Source organism: Notolepis coatsorum, assembly GCF_963971535.1.
Source record: "Notolepis coatsorum genome assembly, chromosome: 18".
NCBI lineage: Eukaryota > Metazoa > Chordata > Actinopteri > Aulopiformes > Paralepididae > Notolepis > Notolepis coatsorum.
This window is the reverse complement of record NC_140182.1, coordinates 83215403-83236339: the sequence shown is the minus strand read 5'-3', so window position 1 is coordinate 83236339 and position 20937 is coordinate 83215403. Positions and strand designations below refer to the sequence as shown.

At 41.0% G+C, this 20937-nt stretch overlaps 1 long non-coding RNA gene across 1 annotated transcript; it reads left to right on the top strand.

The window, feature by feature from the left end:
- Positions 1 to 1994: 1994 nt before the first annotated feature.
- Positions 1995 to 20399, top strand: LOC311244759. The gene is made up of 6 exons (XR_014620720.1): positions 1995 to 2072; positions 3844 to 3873; positions 4045 to 4099; positions 4348 to 4432; positions 4871 to 4944; positions 20338 to 20399. It is a non-coding gene; the product is annotated as an uncharacterized lncRNA (long non-coding RNA).
- Positions 20400 to 20937: the final 538 nt, after the last annotated feature.

Below are 20937 nucleotides of genomic sequence, written 5' to 3'. Positions count from 1 at the left end.
ATAAGGGCTGGAAGCAGTAGGGAGCAGCTAGCTATAGCTTAGCACAAGGGCTGGAAGCAGTATAGGGACCAGCTAGCTATAGCTTAGCACAAGGGCTGGAAGCAGTATAGGGACCAGCTAGCCTATAGCTTAGCACAAGGGCTGGAAGCAGTAGGGAGCAGCTAGCTATAGCTTAGCACAAGGGCTGGAAGCAGTATAGGGACCAGCTAGCCTATAGCTTAGCATAAGGGCTGGAAGCAGTAGGGAGCAGCTGGCTATAGCTTAGCACAAGGGCTGGAAGCAGTATAGGGACCAGCTAGCCTATAGCTTAGCACAAGGGCTGGAAGCAGTAGGGAGCAGCTAGCTATATAGCTTAGCACAAGGGCTGGAAGCAGTAGGGAGCAGCTAGCTATAGCTTAGCACAAGGGCTGGAAGCAGTATAGGGACCAGCTAGCCTATAGCTTAGCATAAGGGCTGGAAGCAGTAGGGAGCAGCTAGCTATAGCTTAGCACAAGGGCTGGAAGCAGTATAGGGACCAGCTAGCCTATAGCTTAGCACAAGGGCTGGAAGCAGTAGGGAGCAGCTAGCTATATAGCTTAGCACAAGGGCTGGAAGCAGTAGGGAGCAGCTAGATATAGCTTAGCACAAGGGCTGGAAGCAGTATAGGGACCAGCTAGCCTATAGCTTAGCACAAGGGCTGGAAGCAGTAGGGAGCAGCTAGCTATATAGCTTAGCACAAGGGCTGGAAGCAGTAGGGAGCAGCTAGCTATAGCTTAGCACAAGGGCTGGAAGCAGTATAGGGACCAGCTAGCCTATAGCTTAGCATAAGGGCTGGAAGCAGTAGGGAGCAGCTAGCTATAGCTTAGCACAAGGGCTGGAAGCAGTATAGGGACCAGCTAGCTATAGCTTAGCACAAGGGCTGGAAGCAGTATAGGGACCAGCTAGCCTATAGCTTAGCACAAGGGCTGGAAGCAGTAGGGAGCAGCTAGCTATAGCTTAGCACAAGGGCTGGAAGCAGTATAGGGACCAGCTAGCCTATAGCTTAGCACAAGGGCTGGAAGCAGTAGGGAGCAGCTAGCTATATAGCTTAGCACAAGGGCTGGAAGCAGTAGGGAGCAGCTAGCTATAGCTTAGCACAAGGGCTGGAAGCAAGCAACTATAGCCTATAGTTTAGCACAAGGACTGGAAGTAGGGAGCAGCTAGCGCTCTGTAAAAAAATTAACTCTGACGCACAGAGATGAAATTGATGAAATTGAATTGGGTGATGGTGTTGGAGGTCTGACCCCCCACCCTGACCGCCTGGGGTCTTTCACTCAGAATGTCCAGTACCCAGGCGCTCAGGGCGGAGCTCAGACCCAGCTCGATCAGCTTGTCCACCAGTCTGGTGATGGGGACTATGGTGTTGAACGCTGAGCTGTATGAACAACAGTCTCACATAGCCCCCCTTCTGACGGTCAAGGTGAGAGAGGGTGCTGTGCAGTACCTGGGAGACCGCGTCGTCAGTGGACCTGTTTGTCCTGTATGCAAATTGCATAGGGTCCATATCACTGGGGAGGGAGGCACAAATGTGGTCCTTGACCAGCCTCTCGAAACATTTCATGACCACAGAGGTGAGTGCCACCGGTCTGTAGTAATAACTGTGAATTGAACTTGCATTGCTGCACTATAGTCCATCCGTTGCAAGTCAACGCCCCCCCCCCCCCCTCCATCCATTAACTCAACTGGACTGTCACTGTAATATTTATGTACAGTTGTACAGTGTCCCCCACCCACCCCTCCTACCCAACCCCCCCACCCACCCAACCACCTCCAATGTACAGTCAGATTGGTTATTTTTGGTTGAGGTTGAAAAAGCTATGTTGATTCAATATTTAATTACAGATACCATTTCAACATTTGAAAAACTGTCGTTGAATCAATTTAGTAGATTCCCCCTCCCCTCCTCCCCCTCCCCTCCCCTTCGAGAGGGTATAGTCCTAAGCAACTCGCGAGACCTAGAAGATCTCACAGGACTTGAGGTATTCAAACACTTTGGCGCGATGGATGGTGTCTTCACTGACTGGCTTGACAAATAGTCTGAGCCAAACTCCTTGGTAAGTCATTGACAATATTATGTATTATGCCATTCACATACCATAATCTTGCTGTCATCGTTTGACTACATGCTACTTTGTGAATTATTACCGTGGTAGCAACTAGTAGGCTAGAACGAAGCTTGTTAGCATTATTAGCTAACATGCTAGATGGTATACTTAACTGGTAAGTGAGTTCTTATGGGAATAGTATGATTCCGTTCAGATACCATCACCGGGCTGTTATCGTTTGACTAAATGTTATCTCTGTGCCGTGGCAAATAGTTTGGAGCTTGTTTGAGCAAATAGTGATGCATATTATTATAGCTACTAACGTTAGCTAGCTAGCATGCTAGCTAACGTTATTCTGCCATTTTGTTTCGTGATTAAAATGTACGTTTTTAATAGTTACATAAGCATTGTTGTAACTAGTGTTAACAAATACTTTATTATAGTTCAATTGTGTTAAACTTGGGACACAGCCATGGCTCTATTTTATTTCGTTTTGTATGTGAGGCATTTTAGCTTGCAGTTGTTGTGTTGCATTGTGGGTCTTCAGCACAAAGTAATCCCTTGCTGAGGGTAAGATGGTTTTCTGTCTGCTCAGACTCAGAATACTTAATTAACATGATCTGTGCTTCATAAAAAACAGATATTATTTATCTGGTTTTGGTTATTTTGCACAGTAAATACTTATTCAGGCCTACCTGCAATTCAGAATTTAATCCAGCAGGGCGGCAGTGATGTTCATTCTGCCTTTTGTTATATATAAAAAATGGGGCTTTGAAAGACTGACATATTTGAACTTCTAGCTCCTGCTACTCTAAACATATATATGTAGCCGGTGTGATCTTGTCTGCGTTGTGTTTTAGTCGATTCGACCCCTGTTAAGGGATCGCCCTGAGTGGGAGTTGAACCCCGGACGCCGGCGCCGCGGGCGGCATCACAGACCACTAAGCAAGAAGTGAATTCACTGCTTGCTTCCGGGTCTGGATGCCTCTGGGGAGTGAGTTTACTTGCAGTACCGCTTACCATCCACAGCCACGTCACTACTTGTACCCGTGACTGTGGATATACTGCGGTACCTCCGTTACACTCACCCCACTAAACTCACACCACCCAGGGCATCCGGGTCTAACGGCACCACATGTAGCCGGTGTGATCTTGTCTGCGTTGTGTTTTAAGTCGATTCGACCCCTGTTAAGGGATCGCCCTGAGTGGGAGTTGAACCCCGGACGCCCGCGTCACGGGCGGCATCACAGACCACTAAGCAAGAAGTGAATTCACTGCTTGCTTCCGGGTCTGGATGCCTCTGGGGAGTGAGTTTACTTGCAGTACCGCTTACCATCCACAGCCACGTCACTACTTGTACCCGTGACTGTGGATATACTGCGGTACCTCCGTTACACTCACCCCACTAAACTCACTCCACCCAGGGCATCCGGGTCACGGCACCACATGTAGCCGGTGTGATCTTGTCTGCGTTGTGTTTTAGTCGATTCGACCCCTGTTAAGGGATCGCCCTGAGTGGGAGTTGAACCCCGGACGCCGGCGCCGCGGGCGGCATCACAGACCACTAAGCAAGAAGTGAATTCACTGCTTGCTTCCGGGTCTGGATGCCTCTGGGGAGTGAGTTTACTTGCAGTACCGCTTACCATCCACAGCCACGTCACTACTTGTACCCGTGACTGTGGATATACTGCGGTACCTCCGTTACACTTATATATAATATACACAGTCTTGATAAATTGCATACAAGGTTTTTTGAATATTTTGATCGTCTTCTTTTTAGAATTCGCTGGCAATCATCGCCGCTATCAAGGTGAGTTAACTAACACATTCTCAAATCATGTTTTGGTTTTACCACCAGACATGCGCTAGGTATATGGAGCTAGGTACACTTGCTACTGTAGGTTATATGGTGCTCATTGATAACTACTTTGATGGTGCTTATTTTTTCCTTATTTTGTTAATTATGTTGCTCTTTCTCTAGGAATGCCAATGTATAACTCCAGCCCCTATTACCACACTGCCATTGATTCAGCTCAGTAAGTATTATCTTTCAATTCAATATTGTCTGTCTCTCTCACCCCACTTCAAACTTCACACCTTTATCTGTGTTTTCATCTCTGTCTTTCTGTCTCTCTCACCTCGACCCCCTCCACTTCACACAACACCTACATTGCCAAAGCCTTTGTCATTTGATGACACAGCAGTGCTATGTCTGTCTCTCCCTCTATCTCCGTCTCCCTCTCTCACTGGCATAACATTTTTATTGTCGTATTCAATATTTCAGAGATTCTTCGCCAGAGGAACTTGAAGCCATTCCTGAATTACCACCAGAGACCAGCAGTTGCACGCAGGCAGAGACTGCCTGTAGCGTGAGTTGAATTTTATACACAAGTTCACTGGTGTTTATTCTTATATAAAACGTCTCTAAAGACGTATGTTTACCTTTGCATTGATTGGCGGATTTTTGACTGAAGACATTGGATCTTTCCTGCTCTCCCATCCAAGTCCCAGGTTGTAATGACGTAATCATGACACTTAGTTGATTTTGAGTAGACAATTACTCGTTGCATCTGGGCTCATAGTCATAGCCATATAGGAATGACCGCTACACCGTCGCGCCAATAGCGGCCGAGGGAGGGAGAGTTAAGCGATTTCTTTGTCATTCAGACAGATTCTCCTATCTGCACCTATCTGACACGTATAGCCACTGATGGTGGAGAAGTGCTGTCCAATTAGCCATTTTGGGGAAATTCAGGCATAAAATAATATTCTGTTGTGTGTCACTGTCAAACAATCCAATATTTCAGAGATTCTTCGCCAGTTGCGGGAAGTATGTCACCACCTGAAGACGCAGACCACCACCTGAAGCCCATGTAGAATTGTGAGTTGAATTTTATACATGATAGATCAGTGGTTCTCAAACTTTTTACACCAAGTACCACCTGAGAATGTAGCTGGCTCTCCAAGTACCACCATATGACCGGGGTTAAAATACAGTCTATTCAGCTATGCACAGTTCACGCAGGAGGCAAATGTATTCCTAATACCATTATTTATTGTTAACTTTTGTCAGACACAGCCACAATGTACAAAGGGATAGCACTAGAACTAGCAAACGCTTCCACACAACTCATACAATGCAAGGGGCATTGAGAACATAATAACTAACATTCTCACATAGCAAGTGAGAAAATTAAGAACAACTGTATTTCAGCAAATGTACTTAATCTCTACACTGTAAAATTTTTCACCCTAAAGTTACAATAAATTACTGGCAATATTTTGCATGACTTTTACAGTAAGATTCACAATAATTTACTGTGAATGGCTTCACAGCAATGTGTTGTACTTTCACAGTAATGGTAGTACAATACATTGTTGTAATTTCACAGCTTCATACTGTAGGAAATTACTGTGATATTACAATAAATTACTGGCAATATTTTGCATGACTTTTACAGTAAGATTCACAATAATTTACTGTGAATGGCTTCACAGCAATGTGTTGTAATTTCACAGTAATGGTAGTACAATACATTGTTGTAATTTCACAACTTCATACTGTAAGAAATTACTGTGATATTACAATAAATTACTGGCAATATTTTGCATGACTTTTACAGTAAGATTCACAATAATTTACTGTGAATGGCTTCACAGCAATGTGTTGTAATTTCACAGTAATGGTAGTACAATACATTGTTGTAATTTCACAACTTCTAACAGTAAGAAATTACTGTGATATCACATTATTTTGTTGTATATATATTACAACAATGTATTGTGACTTCACAACATCAAATTGTAAGAAATTACTGTAATATCACATTATTTTGTTGTATATATATTACAACAATGTATTGTGACTTCACAACATCAAATTGTAAGAAATTACTGTAATATCACATTATTTTGTTGTATATATATTACAACAATGTATTGTGACTTCACAACATCAAATTGTAAGAAATTACTGTAATATCACATTATTTTGTTGTATATATATTACAACAATGTATTGTGTATTTACAATAGCCTACATGTATTTTTGTAGTCCAGCTCCAGTACACTTCCTGAAGGTCACACTTTGGTTTCCTGTCGTGTTTAATCACGTCATCCTATTGTATCTTGACATGAAACTATTGTATGAGCTTCCTCCAGAAGTATACTGGAGCTGGGGACTATAGAGTTATGCATGTCTATCATTGTAAATTGACTGTTATTTTGCCAAATTATATAATATAATAATTATTATTTTTCAATTATTTTGTTGGCAAGTCTTTTGCATTACTTTTCAGACTTGCCAACAAAATAATTGAATAATAATAATTATTATATTATATAATTTGGCAAAATAACAGTCAATTTACAATGGTATGCATAACTGTATAGTCCCCAGCTCCAGTATACTTCTGGAGGAAGCTCATACAATAGTTTCCTGTCAAATACTATTGGATGACGTGATTAATCATGACAGAAAACCAAAGTGTGAGCTTCTGCCAGGAAGTATACTGCGCTGGACTTCAAAAATGCACGTAGGCTATTGTACATTAAAAACAACAGTCCAAACGCACAAATGAGGTAAGCCAGCATTTATTGTCAAAAGACATAGAATTATTACAAATAATTACACAAGGTAAGCCGGCATTTATTGTCAAAAGACAGAATTATTACAAATAATTACATGAGGTAAGCCAGCATTTATTGTCAAAAGACAGAATTATTACAAATAATTACACGAGGTAAGCCGGCATTTATTGTCAAAAGACAGAATTATTACAAGTAATTATATACAAAGAATTATATTCTTATTCTTGAAATGGTAAATGGCTGTTTTCTTTTTTACAATTTGTGCACATTTTACCCATAGGAAAATCCTGCTCGTTGTACAAGTATCGCAGAGAAAATTCAAAGGTACTCAGTTGCACAAGAGTTTCGGACAGAGAAACGCAATGGTTTGAAAGCTCGGCGTTGCTAATAAACATTTTAAATATTATTTTATAAACTGCTGGTCAACACTGCTCAAAACGGCTTTAGCTGACTGATGCGCCTTGCACATCGAGCGTTTCGCCAGTTCTTCAGAGTTAATTATGGGATTTTATTGTCAAAAGACAGAATTATATTACAAAGAATTATATTCTTATTCTTGAAATGTTAAATGGCTGTTTTCTTTCTTCTTTTATATACAATTTGTGCACATTTTACCCATAGGAAAATCCCATATTAACTCTGAAGAACTGGTCCTCTGCGAAACGCTCGTTGTACAAGTATCGCAGAGAAAATTCAAAGGTACTCACAGTTGCACGAGAGTTTCAAACAGAGAAATGCAATGGTTTGAAAGCTCGGCGTTGCTAATAAACATTTTAAATATTATTTTATAAACTGCTGGTCAACACTGCTCAAAACGGCAAAACTAAGACAAAGTAATCATATTCGTAAGTAAAATGGTAAATGGCTGCTTTTTTTTCTTCTTTTTTTACATATTTGTGCACATTTTACCCATAGGAAAATCCCATATTAACTGTGAAGAACTGGTCCTCTGCGAAACGCTTGTTGTACAAGTATTGCAGAGAAAATTCAAAGGTACTCACAGTTGCATGAGGGTTTCGGACAGAGAAACGCAATGGTTTGAAAGCTCGGCATTGCTAATAAACATTTTAAATATTATTTTATAAACTTCTGGTCAACACTGCTCAAAACGGCTTTAGCTGACTGATGCACCTTGTACGACGAGCGTTTCGCCAGTTCTTCAGAGTTAATTATGGGATTTTATTGTCAAAAGACAGAATTATTACAAAGAATTATATTCTTATTCTTGAAATGGTAAATGGCTGTTTTCTTTTTTACAATTTGTGCACATTTTACCCATAGGAAAATCCCGCTCGTTGTACAAGTATCGCAGAGAAAATTCAAAGGTACTCACAGTTGCATGAGGGTTTCAGACAGAGAAACGCAATGGTTTGAAAGCTCGGCATTGCTAATAAACATTTTAAATATTATTTTATAAACTTCTGGTCAACACTGCTCAAAACGGCTTTAGCTGACTGATGCACCTTGTACGACGAGCGTTTCGCCAGTTCTTCAGAGTTAATTATGGGATTTTATTGTCAAAAGACAGAATTATTACAAAGAATTATATTCTTATTCTTGAAATGGTAAATGGCTGTTTTCTTTTTTACAATTTGTGCACATTTTACCCATAGGAAAATCCCGCTCGTTGTACAAGTATCGCAGAGAAAATTCAAAGGTACTCACAGTTGCATGAGGGTTTCAGACAGAGAAACGCAATGGTTTGAAAGCTCGGCATTGCTAATAAACATTTTAAATATTATTTTATAAACTTCTGGTCAACACTGCTCAAAACGGCTTTAGCTGACTGATGCACCTTGTACGACGAGCGTTTCGCCAGTTCTTCAGAGTTAATTATGGGATTTTATTGTCAAAAGACAGAATTATTACAAAGAATTATATTCTTATTCTTGAAATGGTAAATGGCTGTTTTCTTTTTTACAATTTGTGCACATTTGACCCATAGGAAAATCCCATATTAACTCTGAAGAACTGGTCCTCTGCGAAACGCTCGTTGTACAAGTATCACAGAGAAAATTCAAAGGTACACAGTTGCACGAGAGTTTCGTACAGCGAAACGCAATGGTTTGAAAGCTCGGCGTTGCTAATAAACATTTTAAATATTATTTTATAAACTGCTGGTCAACACTGCTCAAAACGGCAAAACTAAGACAAAGTAATAATATTCGTAAGTAAAATGGTAAATGGCTGTTTTTTTTCTTTTTTTTTACAATTTGTGCACATTTTACCCATTCACACACCGACGGGAGCATGTAGGGGTTAAGTGTCTTGCTCAAGGACACATCGACACGCTGCCCGGGGAGGAGCGGGAATCTCCGGATTGCCAGACGACTGCTCTACCTCCCGAGCCACTGTCGCCATGAAACTAGTACTTCCAGGTCTTACCCGAAAATGGAACTAATGAATACACTTTATGCACTCACTCAAAAGAACAAAAGAGGCACTCAAAATAACAAAAGAGGCGCAGGGACGACAGGAGCATGACAATTGTCTTTGCAAACCATTCAAAGTCTATGAGCTTCCGAAGAAGGGTGTTCACGTCAGGGGACGACAGGAGAAGGACGATTGTCTATACAGATGCAGACCATTCAAAGTCTATGAGCTTCCGAAGAAGGGTGTTCACGTCAGGGGACGACAGGAGAAGGACAATTGTCTTTGCAAACCATTCAAAGTCTATGAGCTTCCGAAGAAGGGTGTTCACGTCAGGGGACGACAGGAGAAGGACAATTGTCTTTGCAGACCAAAGTTTATGAGCTTACTTACGAAGAAGGGTGTTCACGTCAGGGGACGACAGGAGAAGGACGATTGTCTATGCAGATGCAGACCATTCAAAGTCTATGAGCTTACGAAAAAGGGTGGTCACTTGAGGGTTGATGGCGCTTCGCTTCTTTGCCCTGGAGCCTTTCTCCGGGTTGATGCCCAAGAAGAACCTGTTAATAAGCAAAGATACGTTTCAGTTTTAAATAGACTCAGCATTTATCAAGGTGCTCACCTGTGTTTTTTCATGGTACCTCTAACATAATGTTTACTCATCCGAATTTTGAAGCCATACTATAATGTGAATTAAACCATTATGTCAATTTCTTAACAAGATAGCAGCAACATCAAGTGATGGTGTGGTCCCAATTCACATAGTTGGTTCCAGGCTTCATACTCAAAGCATTTAATCTACTTTATGGCCTCTGTAGAAAGGCATGGACTTAATAGCCAGATAGTCTTTGCATGATAAGTCTTACTGATGACATTGATCATGTGTTCAGAGTGTTAAAATACCTTTGGATGAACTCAAGTGTGGATGATCCAACGGAAGGATACTCCAGGTTGAAGACATAGTAGCTGGTGAATAAAGCAGCTACCCCATGCAAAAATAATGGGTGTGGGCCCATCACAACTTCTCCCTCGATGGATAGCATCCATCCAGAAGGCTGCATTGCGTCACCTGAAATGAACAGATACCCCGTCATGCGTTGTTGTGGATAGGTATACATTCCTGCAAGGACATGACACAGAACTAAGGCTGTCTTAAATACTTCAAAGCTTCGTTCGATGGGCATGGGATTTGAATATGAAAATAAAATTCGATTATTAAAAAGAAAAAGAAAAATGCATATATATATATATATTTTTGCCAAATCAACTCTGCCTCTCTTACAACAAGCAATGCTGTCTCTTATTTAAGATGAGGTCGCACTGACAGATTTGTGTTCATTGTGCTGCTTTTATAAAGCCTCAAATGACGGCTTACAATATTTCATGAAAGCAAAGTGTTTTGTTTGTCTAAGATTTAAAATGGTTTCAACTTTACAGCACTGACAAAGTTGAACATGAGACATGCCAGCTCAGGATATTATTTATAAGCGTCATATGTGTGCCGTATCACAAACTGCCTTCGGTCAGATTTTCCCCCTCGATGCAAAGGAACACAAGCTCATCCCTGAACATTATTACCTTGAATTATCAAACAGGGGGTGCTTGGGAGTGCTGCAGTATTCACATCAGCAACAGTGGCACAGGTCTGCAACAAAGTAACACACAATAGCAGATTTAACATTATGAAAGGATGAAGATAAGCTAATCCACGCACTACAGCTCACCACACATCAGCTCGGCCCATTTGGAGCAACTTGGGGGTTAAGTGTCTTGCTCAAGGACACTTCCGACATGCGGACAGTCAGAGCCAGGATTCGAACCACCAACCCTACGGTCGATGAACGACCATCTCTACCAACTGAGCTTCAGTCGCCCCTAATGTAATCACTCGCATTTCAAATATTTTAATATTTAAATAAACGTACATCAACTTCGAGCAGTAGTTTCTCCGTAGGCTCCTTGAAGTACACCATAAGGAGCAGGACGATGCAGGCACTGATCTCCGAAACCTCTGGATGATATCTGGCCAGAACATACCTGATCTTCGGGTTGTCCAGTTTCTGGCAGAACTGAAGGATGGTCCGTCCTCGATGACACAGGGCATCTTTGATCTTTTGAAGGACATCGGTGTCTGTCAGGAGGCCAAAGTGGGAGAAAAGCCCCGTCTGAGAGAAGAGAAAAGGCCATTCTTCTTTGACCGCCACCATCGTTGGTGGAGGCATTTTATTCAAGTAACGCCGCAGGATGACGTAGGTCCTCTCCATCAGAAGTTCTGCTCTCGCTGTCCCACCCATCCCTTCCTCTGTGTACAGACATACAAACCAAGTAACAACAATTAGATTTGATGTTGCCACATCTGGGAAATTGGATGCGTGTTTTCTGAACCTCTGTGAGCAGTCAGGTATCCCGCACTGATAAAGATAATTGGGGGCGTTACTGTGGAGCTGCGCGTGCTGGACAAAGGTATGCACACTCTCAGACACATGCTGACATCGAATATATTTACAGTGGAACATTGTTGTGCGTGCTATAGTTACCTACCCAATCATTACATCTGCCTCACACTGAACACTGGTTAGCCTGGCTGCCTCACTGAACAAGATGCCACTGAACAGGATACTGTATGTTAAAGACCTCTCTGATGACCTAGAAAAAAGGAAACCAGAGAAAGGAGAGATTACAGTTTGCATGCAGATTATGAACGTATACTATAGGCTAATCTCAGGTGTACTGCACAGGAAACAAATAGTCTATAAACTACGATCTGTGTTGCATATAGGCCTACCTATACAACCAAGAAGCAATCCGTGCATGGATCTGGGGAGACGTCAGTGCAGATTACTGTCCTGTACGCCTTGTCGGCCGGAACGATTCAGGCAGGCAATCAGTTGGCAGGCCCTAGGACAAGGGAGGGAGGCAAGAGGAAAGAAAAAAAACACAGGGAACGACGCATAAATTCATGTCAAACAGTACTGCATGAGGTGATTAATCTCAGGTGTACTGCACAGGAAACAAATATAGTCTATAAACTACGATCTGTGTTGCATATAGGCCTACCTATACAACCAAGAAGCAATCCGTGCATGGATCTGGGGAGACGTCAGTGCAGATTACTGTCCTGTACGCCTTGTCGGCCGGAAAGATTCAGGCATAGGCAATCAGTAGGCAGGCCCTAGGACAAGGGAGGGAGGCAAGAGGAAAGAAAAAAAACACAGGGAACGACGCATAAATTCATGTCAAACAGTACTGCATGAGGTGATTAATCTCAGGTGTACTGCACAGGAAACAAATATAGTCTATAAACTACGATCTGTGTTGCATATAGGCCTACCTATACAACCAAGAAGCAATCCGTGCATGGATCTGGGGAGACGTTAGTGCAGATTACTGTCCTGTACGCCTTGCGGCCGGAAAGATTCAGGCATAGGCAATCAGTAGGCAGGCCCTAGGACAAGGGAGGGAGGCAAGAGGAAAGAAAAAAAACACAGGGAACGACGCATAAATTCATGTCAAACAGTACTGCATGAGGTGATTAATCTCAGGTGTACTGCACAGGAAACAAATATAGTCTATAAACTACGATCTGTGTTGCATATAGGCCTACCTATACAACCAAGAAGCAATCCGTGCATGGATCTGGGGAGACGTCAGTGCAGATTACTGTCCTGTACGCCTTGTCGGCCGGAAAGATTCAGGCATAGGCAATCAGTAGGCAGGCCCTAGGACAAGGGAGGGAGGCAAGAGGAAAGAAAAAAAACACAGGGAACGACGCATAAATTCATGTCAAACAGTACTGCATGAGGTGATTAATCTCAGGTGTACTGCACAGGAAACAAATATAGTCTATAAACTACGATCTGTGTTGCATATAGGCCTACCTATACAACCAAGAAGCAATCCGTGCATGGATCTGGGGAGACGTCAGTGCAGATTACTGTCCTGTACGCCTTGTCGGCCGGAAAGATTCAGGCATAGGCAATCAGTAGGCAGGCCCTAGGACAAGGGAGGGAGGCAAGAGGAAAGAAAAAAAACACAGGGAACGACGCATAAATTCATGTCAAACAGTACTGCATGAGGTGATTAATCTCAGGTGTACTGCACAGGAAACAAATAGTCTATAAATTAGTATTGTTTGTCTAGCAGTGTCGAGCTTGAGTGTTATACTCCGAGTACATACTGTAGTATAGACAGCATAGTTGGTGGTAGTATAGACATGGTAGCATAATAGTAAAATTCAGTAAGACAGTTATTATTAGTTAAAATTCTGATATTGAAGAAGTTTTGGTTGATAAAGTGGGCAGTTTATCCTGTGCTGAAAAGTCTCCATTCCAATAGAGAGAGTATATATTTTAGTGTTTATTTGATTGATTTGGCCTTTTATTTATTACGTTTCCACAGTTATTTCCTCATACTTTATTAACATTTTGTACATAATACAAGTTCATGTTAAAATGATGACACAAAAAGCCAGACCGAGGGCTTGTTTCATAAACAAACTGAACTTTCTTTTGCCTGCCTACTGTATTTGTTTGGTGGAAACCTGATCATAAAGTAAAGTAAAAAAAAAAAAAAAAAAGTAGTGTGCTATTTTTGTAGTGTAGCTTGCTACATTTATCTGGGGATAGCTTCCATTGTAGTTGAGCTATATTTAATCGAGAGTAACTAGTGTAGCTTACTACATTTTCCAAGTAGCTTGCCCATCACTGGCTAAATGCTGCATGTAGCTAGTTAGCTGAACTGAAGCTATATAGGTAGCCAGGTAGCTAAATGGCTGGCTATACTATAGCTCCAGTTCAGAACAACACTTTTTCACTGGTAGTTTGTGGAAATGAACCAACTTTCCTCTCTTTCACACGGTAAAATTAGTTTGAACAGCCAGGAGCAATATAAAAAAAAAACAGTGGTCCCGTTGTTTGGTAGGCAACGTTGCATTACCCAACAGAGGTCAGACATAGCTAACAGCTAACATTAGCAGCAGGCACACATAACGTGTAAAAACGCATAACCATGTAAAAAACGAACACAGCGCTACTCCGCTGGCGTTTGCAATCGAAATCATAGATACAGAATAATATCCACCATCGACTTTATCATGAACTATATACTCACGTTTTATTGTCGATTAACGATGCAGAGATACAGCACACGCTGATACAACAATGGAGGAAGGTGCAGGTATTCTGGGAGGCAAGGTACAGGTGTAGTGCATTCTGGGAGGCGCCCGCCCAGGAAGCTGGTGTGTGTGCAGGCAGCCTAGACAAGTCTCAACATGTCTCCTAATCATGCATTATATAGTGGCCCCCAATACGCAGGTGCAGAACGGGTACTGATTGATTGATTGATTGATTGATTGATTGATTGATTGAAAACTTTATTAACAGATTGCAGAATGGGTACAATACAGTACAGCTCAATACACACAATTGTTAAGGGGATGCAGACCAGAGAAAGACTTTCGTCTTGTTTACATCAGGGTCCCCCATAACCTTTCAATTCATCAGGACATACATCGTCATCATCATTTATTTATTCGTACATGGAATTACCACAGTCCAACAGTACATATAATTCACCAAATACCATGGCCGAAAGGAACAGGAAGAAGAAAAAATCTTCTACACCTGCCCTTACACACACACAACACACCAATAGACTTATTGTGTAAAACAAATAGAATATGCATTTTGCAAAAATGGAAACATCAACACAACCAAATTAAATCAACATAAATAAACCCATTTTGTGTATCTATCAGCAAACTACATATTTCGGTTCATTCATTTACACACACACACACACACACACATACATGACATACAGACAGTACTGCTACATCTATACATTTATGAAACCGTACATTAGGTGGGGTGGGGTGGGGGGGGGCTGTACATTGGAGATGGTTGGGTGGGTGGGGTGGGGGGGTTGGGTAGGTTGGGTATAGGAGGGGTGGGTGGACACTGTACAACTGTATACAAGCACATTGGAATATTGACAAAACCATGTTTGGTAATTTACTGTACATTGGAGGGGGTTGGGTTAGGACATTTACAGGGGCCAGTTTCGAATTGCAGTCTCCCGTATAGGTGTTCTTTGAGAGTGGTTTTGAAAGTGGGTAGTGATTCACATTCCTTTACAGCTTTGGGTAGGGCGTTCCACATTGATCTGGCATAATTGCGAAACATGTTTAGTCCCTGATTGAGCCGAATCTGGGTACCAGGCCCATTGCATGTTGATGTACTCTGTCGTCTCTAAGCCATCCTAGGTTGTCAAAGTGGGCAGGGGTGAGGTGGGTTCTAGGAGTAAGGTCAAGCATGTAGTCTGACCAGTTTGTTTTGAGATGTTTGTGTAGCAGGGTGGATTATCCCTATGAACGTTCACCAGGTAGGGGGAACGCAGCATGCAGATCTGAGTCCAACTGAATCCCTGACTTTAGTGCAGGAGTAGAGTGGAGCTTTAGCAGAGTGGTGGATGGGGCCTATAGGATTTACTAACCTAGGGGTAGTGAGCTGGTCCTTCTTGCCCTCTAGGGCGACTCGCAGTAATTCCCCACACACCCACACTTCTCCTAATACTACCCGCACCCTCCCACACCTGGTGGCAGTAGTGATAGATGATATACTTTCTCCCCAAAGCAGTACCTTTCCTTGCTGATGAGCAGAGACCTGTCCCAATGATATAGGCTCCCCTGTTAGGGAAGTTTAGGCTGCAGAGGACTATGATGGTCCAGTTCTACACTGCCATCATCCAGTCCATCCTCACCCTCTCCATCATCACCTGGTTCCCTGCAGCCACGGTCAGGGACAAGGCTGCAGCGGGTGATACGATCAGCGGAGAGTGTGATCGGCTGCCCCCTTCCCTCCCTCAAGTCCCTACATTCCTCCAGGGCCTTGAGGAGGGCGAGGAAGATCATGGCAGACCCCGCCCACCCGGGTCACGACCTCTTCACCATGCTTTTCACCCTAGCAACCACCTAGAAACACCCTAGCAACCACATATAACACCCTAGCAACCACCTAGAAACACCCTAGCAACCACTTATAACACCCTAGCAACCACCTAGAAACACCCTAGCAACCACATATAACACCCTAGCAACCACCTAGAAACACCCTAGCAACCACTTATAACACCCTAGCAACCACCTAGAAACACCCTAGCAACCACATATAACACCCTAGCAACCACCTAGAAACAACCTAGCAACCATATATAACACCCTAGCAACCACCTAGAAACACCCTAGCAACCACTTATAACACCCTAGCAACCACCTAGAAACACCCTAGCAACCACTTATAACACCATAGCAACCACCTAGAAACACCCTAGCAACCACTTATAACACCCTAGCAACCACCTAGAAACACCCTAGCAACCACTTATAACACCCTAGCAACCACCTAGAAACACCCTAGCAACCACCCATAACACCCTAGCAACCACCTAGAAACACCCTAGCAACCACCTAGAAACACCCTAGCAACCACTTATAACACCCTAGCAACCACCTAGAAACACCCTAGCAACCACCCATAACACCCTAGCAACCACCTAGAAACACCCTAGCAACCACTTATAACACCCTAGCAACCATAGAAACACCCTAGCAACCACCTAGAAACAACCTAGCAACCATATATAACACCCTAGCAACCACCTAGAAACACCCTAGCAACCACTTATAACACCCTAGCAACCACCTAGAAACACCCTAGCAACCACTTATAACACCCTAGCAACCACCTAGAAACACCCTAGCAACCATATATAACACCCTAGCAACCACCTAGAAACACCCTAGCAACCACTTATAACACCCTAGCAACCACCTAGAAACACCCTAGCAACCACTTATAACACCCTAGCAACCACCTAGAAACACCCTAGCAACCACCCATAACACCCTAGCAACCACCTAGAAACACCCTAGCAACCACCTAGAAACACCCTAGCAACCACTTATAACACCCTAGCAACCACCTAGAAACACCCTAGCAACCACCCATAACACCCTAGCAACCACCTAGAAACACCCTAGCAACCACCTAGAAACACCCTAGCAACCACTTATAACACCCTAGCAACCATAGAAACACCCTAGCAACCACCTAGAAACACCCTAGCAACCAGCTATAACACCCTAGCAACCACCTAGAAACACCCTAGCAACCACTTATAACACCCTAGCAACCATAGAAACACCCTAGCAACCACTTATAACACCCTAGCAACCACCTAGAAACACCCTAGCAACCACCCATAACACCCTAGCAACCACCTAGAAACACCCTAGCAACCACCTAGAAACACCCTAGCAACCACTTATAACACCCTAGCAACCACCTAGAAACATCCTAGCAACCACCCATAACACCCTAGCAACCACCTAGAAACACCCTAGCAACCACCTAGAAACACCCTAGCAACCACTTATAACACCCTAGCAACCATAGAAACACCCTAGCAACCACCTAGAAACACCCTAGCAACCAGCTATAACACCCTAGCAACCACCTAGAAACACCCTAGCAACCACTTATAACACCCTAGCAACCATAGAAACACCCTAGCAACCACTTATAACACCCTAGCAACCACCTAGAAACACCCTAGCAACCACCCATAACAGAAACCACCTAGAAACACCCTAGCAACCACTTATAACACCTTATTGTGAAATAAGAATAATATAATGTGATATGTTGATATGCTATTGTGAGATTACAACATCTGATGTGATATGACAGAGAAAGACTTTTGTCTTGTTTTTTTTAATAAAATTACAATATATTATTGTGAAATAATAAATAAATTATGTGAAATATTCATATGCTACTGTGAGATAAAAAAATGTGATGTGATATTACAGAGGATTTTGATTGCAATATTTTATTGTGAAATAATAAATAAATTATGTGAAATATTCATATGCTACTGTGAGATTACAACATCTGATGTGATATTACAGAGGATTTTGATTGCGGTATCTTATTGTGAAATAAGAATAATATAATGTGATATGTTGATATGCTATTGTGAGATTACAACATCTGATGTGATATTACAGAGAAAGACTTTCGTCTTGTTTTGTATAAAATTACAATATTCTATTGTGAAATAAGAATAATATAATGTGATATGTTGATATGCTACTGTGAGATTACAACATCTGATGTGATATTACAGAGAAATACTTTCATCTTGTTTTGTATAAAATTACAATATTTTATTGTGAAATAAGAATAATATAATGTGATAAATTGATATGCTATTGTGAGATTACAACATCTGATGTGATATTACAGAGAAACACTTTCGTCTTGTTTTGTATAAAATTACAATATCTTATTGTGAAATAAGAATAATATAATGTGATATGTTGATATGCTACTGTGAGATTACAACATCTGATGTGATATTACAGAGGATTTTGATTGCAATATTTTATTGTGAAATAATAAATAAATTATGTGAAATATTCATATGCTACTGTGAGATTACAACATCTGATGTGATATTACAGAGGATTTTGATTGCGGTATCTTATTGTGAAATAAGAATAATATAATGTGATATGTTGATATGCTATTGTGAGATTACAACATCTGATGTGATATTACAGAGAAAGACTTTCGTCTTGTTTTGTATAAAATTACAATATTTGATTTTGAAATAAGTATAATATAATGTGATAAATTGATATGCTATTGTGAGATTACAACATCTGATGTGATATTACAGAGAAACACTTTCATCTTGTTTTGTATAAAATTACAATATTTTATTGTGAAATAAGAATAATATAATGTGATAAATTGATATGCTATTGTGAGATTACAACATCTGATGTGATATTACAGAGAAAGACTTTCATCTTGTTTTGTATAAAATTACAATATTTTATTGTGAAATAAGAATAATATAATGTGATAAATTGATATGCTATTGTGAGATTACAACATCTGATGTGATATTACAGAGAAACACTTTCGTCTTGTTTTGTATGAAATTACAATATCTTATTGTGAAATAAGAATAATATAATGTGATATGTTGATATGCTACTGTGAGATTACAACATCTGATGTGATATTACAGAGGATTTTGATTGCAATATTTTATTGTGAAATAATAAATAAATTATGTGAAATATTCATATGCTACTGTGAGATTACAACATCTGATGTGATATTACAAAAGATTTTGATTGCGGTATCTTATTGTGAAATAAGAATAATATAATGTGATATGTTGATATGCTATTGTGAGATTACAACATCTGATGTGATATTACAGAGAAAGACTTTCGTCTTGTTTTGTATAAAATTACAATATTTGATTGTGAAATAAGAATAATATAATGTGATAAATTGATATGCTATTGTGAGATTACAACATCTGATGTGATATTACAGAGAAACACTTTCGTCTTGTTTTGTATAAAATTGCAATATCTTATTGTGAAATAAGAATAATATAATGTGATATGTTGATATGCTACTGTGAGATTACAACATCTGATGTGATATTACAGAGGATTTTGATTGCAATATTTTATTGTGAAATAATAAATAAATTATGTGAAATATTCATATGCTACTGTGATATTACAACATCTGATGTGATATTACAGAGGATTTTGATTGCGGTATCTTATTGTGAAATAAGAATAATATAATGTGATATGTTGGTATGCTATTGTGAGATTACAACATCTGATGTGATATTACAGAGGATTTTGATTGCGGTATTTTATTGTGAAATAAGAATAATATAATGTGAAATCAAAAGATACTGTCTTTTTTACATGTATTTGTTGGGATATTACAGGAGGCCTTAATTACAATATGTTACTGTAAGATAATACTGTTAAATGTTGTGAAATGCTGGTTACTTTTTACAGTGTATCTCTCTCTCTCTCTCTCTCTCTCTCTCACACAGCAAGCAATTGTCCATCATTCTCTCTCTCTCTCTCTCACACACACACACACGCACACGCACGCACACACACACACACACACACACACACACACACACACAATTATTTTGTTACAAAAACTTAATTTCCTGCATTCTGGTGCAGGACTTTTTGAAATTTTACCCTTTAAATGCCAGTTTGTGTGATGGCATCACAAATTATTGTTAAAATAAACACACAAAGTAAAATATGTTCAATAGGATAGGAGCCCCGCATTTAGTGATCTAGGAGGCAAGTATTTTGTAATAAGATCAGATAGATAGAGCAATCACAAAATAAAGAAATGAGGCTCATCGTGCTCGCAAGCCACTGTCTAAAGTCTAATTGTGTTCTCAGAGGGATGACACTGGTGATCTACACCTCTACCAGAGGCCAGCAGCCAGAGGGGGACCCTGCTGACCACAAGGCCATCTGAATCATCCTATGCTGAATTGACATGGATGGTATCTCCCTTAAGCTGATGTGAGTATAACTTCCATGTACAAACACAAACACACCCACTCTATCTATATCTCTCTTCTAGGACATGTCATCATCATCAAACCTTTATTTAATTCTTGGGAGAACAGTAGGGTTGTAAAAAAAAGTGTAAACATCTTCAAATCATTATTAACACATCCACGCTGTAAAGGGTTATTGCCCGCCATGCTTTGACCGCCAGATCTCGCGAGTAGGGTCGAGCTGCAGACTCGGAGCCTCGGTCCAGATTGGAACTTCCGCCCTGCCACAGGACTATTACTCCTGTGACAGGGCAATGCACAGGAGTAATAGTCCTGTGGCAGGGCGGAAGTCTTTCTCTGGTCTGCATCCCCTTAACAATTGTGTGTATTGAGCTGTACTGTACTGTACCCATTCTGCAATCTGTTAATAAAATGTTCAATCAAGAATGGAGTGATTGACAGTGTCAAAGGCCTTTTGTAGGTCCAGCATGATCTG